This window comes from Humulus lupulus, chromosome 1 (assembly GCF_963169125.1).
Source record: "Humulus lupulus chromosome 1, drHumLupu1.1, whole genome shotgun sequence".
Lineage (NCBI taxonomy): Eukaryota > Viridiplantae > Streptophyta > Magnoliopsida > Rosales > Cannabaceae > Humulus > Humulus lupulus.
In genome coordinates this window covers 54,908,534-54,911,623 of record NC_084793.1, presented here as the reverse complement: position 1 = coordinate 54,911,623, position 3,090 = coordinate 54,908,534, and the positions used below count along the sequence as shown (strand labels likewise).

Below are 3,090 nucleotides of genomic sequence, written 5' to 3'. Positions count from 1 at the left end.
CCTTACATGCATGTCAAATATTTCTTAGAAATTTGCTAAACATTTAAATTTCAAAAAATTTCTGATGAGTCGGTCAAACTAAGATTGTTTCCTTTTTCATTAAAAGACAAATCAAAAGCTTGGTTAAATTCCCTTCCCACAGGGTCTATAACTACATGGGACCAACTTTATAATAAATTCTTGCTGAAATTTTTTCCTATGTCTAAAATTGATAGTTTAAGGAGAGAAATCTCCAAGTTTTTTCAAAAAGATAATTAAGAGTTTTATGAATGTTGGGAAAGATTTAAAGATTTATTATTAAAATGTCCTCATCATGGTTTTGAAAAATGGAGACTTGTAAAATATTTTTATGATGGTTTGACTCCCTCTAATCGTCAAATGATTCAATCTATGCATACTGGAATTTTTTTAAAATTTTAACGACAAGAGGCGTGGGACGCCCTTGAAGATTTATCTGTCAATTCACAACAATGGAATTATTTTGATCCTAGGTCTAGGTCAACTAATTCACCAAAAAGAGGAGGAAGGTATGAAGTAAAAGATAAATTAGATTTAAGAACATCCTTAGACAAATTAGCGAGAAAAGTAGAAGCTTTAGCCATAAGCCAAACTATAAATTCTCCAATACAACCAAGAAAAGATGTTTGTTCTATATGTTCTAGTCCTTGCCATAATGCCCAATCATGTCCTTCCTACCAAGAAGCCTTTTCTTAGGAGGCCAATGCTCTTCATGCTAATGGGAAACCAAATGACAGCCCATTTTCATCCACCTACAATCCAAATTGGAGAAACCATCCAAACTTTTCATGGAGACAAAACCAACCCCAAATGAATCAAGGGCACCAATACAACACACAAAACCAAGCTCATGCCCCACAAAATCAACCATATCCTCAACAAAGAAAACCTTCCTTAGAAGATACTTTACAACAATTTATGCAATCCACTCAACAAATCCTACAAAATCAATCTCAATCAATTACCAAACTCGAGACACAAGTAGGACAACTCGCCACCGCTTTAGCTGATAGAGAAAAAAGGAACATTCCCTAGTCAACTTATCCCTAATCCAAAAGGTCAATATGAGATAGGAAAGTCTAGTCATAATGGAGAAGTAAAATCAATTTCAACTCTTAGGTCCGGAAAGAACATTGTCAAACCCGATTACATACCCGAGGTTGAAAATGAAAAAGAAAAAGAAAAGAGTCAGCCTTCTAGTTCTAATGCCAATGACTCTTCAAATAAGGAAATTCCAATCCATCCTTTCATTCCAAAAGCCCCATTCCCACAAAGATTACTTCCAATTAAAAAAGGCGGCTAATATAATGACATCTTAGAAGTTTTTAAACAGGTTAGTATCAATATCCCTTTCTTAGATGCCGTTAAACAAATTCCTGCCTACTCTAAATTTTTAAAGGATTTTTGTACTGTTAAAAGAAGCACTAATGTTCCTAAAAATGCATTTTTAACTGAACAAGCCAGTTCCATTGTTCAATATAAGAGTCTTGTTAAATATAAAGATCCTGGGTGTCCCACAATTTCATGCATTAGTGGTGATCATTTTATTAACAAGGCTTTACTTGATTTGGGCGCTAGTGTGAATTTATTGCCTTATTTCGTTTATAAGCAACTTGGTCTTGGTGAGCTAAAACCTACATCTATAACTCTTCAATTAGCCGATCGTTCTGTGAAAATTCCTAGAGGCATTATAGAGGATGTTTTGATAAAAGTTGATAAATTTTATTTTCCTGTTGACTTCATTGTTATTGATACTCAACCTGTGGAAAATATTCATGCTCAAATTCCTATCATTTTAGGTAGACCATTCTTAGCTATATCTAATGCAATCATAAATTGTCGTAACGGTGTTTTGAAATTATCTTTTGGAAATATGACTGTTGAATTGAATGTATTTAATGTTGTTAAATCTGTTGAGTGTGAGGAAGTGTATGAAGTTAACATGATAGATAGTATTTGTGAAGATGATGGAAATGACTTACTTGATTTTTGTGAAAAATACTTTGGTATAAACTTGCATATTGATGACTCTAATGATGATGTGAATTCTTTGCTAGAGCCTATACCCTTAAATGAAACCAAAGTTGAACCTTTTTCACCCTTAGATCATGTTCAATCAATTTCTGAGTCTCCAAAGTTGGACCTTAAACCTTTACCAGAAAATTTAAAGTATGCTTTTCTAGGAGAATCTGAAACGTTACCTGTTATCATAGCATCTGCTTTAGATAAAGAACAAGAAGATAAATTGTTAGAAGTCCTTAGAAAACACAAAGAAGCCATAGGTTGGACCATTGGAGACATTAAAGGAATTAGCCCATCCATATGTATGCATAGAATCCATCTAGAAGAGAATGTTAAAACCTCTCGGGAATGTCAAAGAAGGTTAAATCCAAATATGAAAGAAGTAGTTAGTGAAGAGGTCATAAAATTGTTAGACGTATGTATCATTTACCCTATTTCTGATAGTCAATGGGTTAGTCTAGTTCAAGTTGTACCTAAGAAGTCTGGGATCATAATTGTTGAAAATGAAAAAAATAAATTAATCCCTACTAGAGTACAAACGGGGTGGAGAGTGTGCATAGACTAGAGAAAGTTGAATAATATTACTAGAAAATATCATTTTCCATTACCCTTTATTGATCAAATGCTTGAACGTTTAGCTGGCCACGCATATTATTGCTTTTTTGATGGGTATTTGGGATATAACCAAATCCCCATTGCCCCAGAAGATCAAGAAAAGACTACATTTACATGCCCTTTTGGGACTTTTGCCTATCGTCGCATGCCTTTTGGATTATGTAATGCACCTGCGACTTTTCAAAGGTGTATGATTTCAATTTTTTCTGACATGGTTGAAAGATTTCTTGAAGTGTTTATGGATGATTTTTCTGTGTTTGGGTCCTCCTTTGATGAATGTTTGCACCATCTTTCACTTATTTTGATTCGTTGCAAAGAGAAAAACCTTGTGCTTAACTGGGAAAAATGTCATTTTATGGTTAAAAAAGGAATTGTTTTAGGTCATGTAATCTCATATGAGGGAATAGAAGTTGATAAAGCAAAAGTTGATCTTAT

The 3,090-nt window shown here is 33.7% G+C and overlaps 1 non-coding gene across 1 annotated transcript; it reads right to left on the bottom strand.

Moving 5' to 3' along the window:
* Positions 1 to 213: 213 nt before the first annotated feature.
* Positions 214 to 320, bottom strand: LOC133813136 (small nucleolar RNA R71). The gene has a single exon (XR_009884177.1). It is a non-coding gene; the product is annotated as a small nucleolar RNA R71 (small nucleolar RNA).
* Between the last annotated feature and the right edge of the window lie 2,770 nt (positions 321 to 3,090).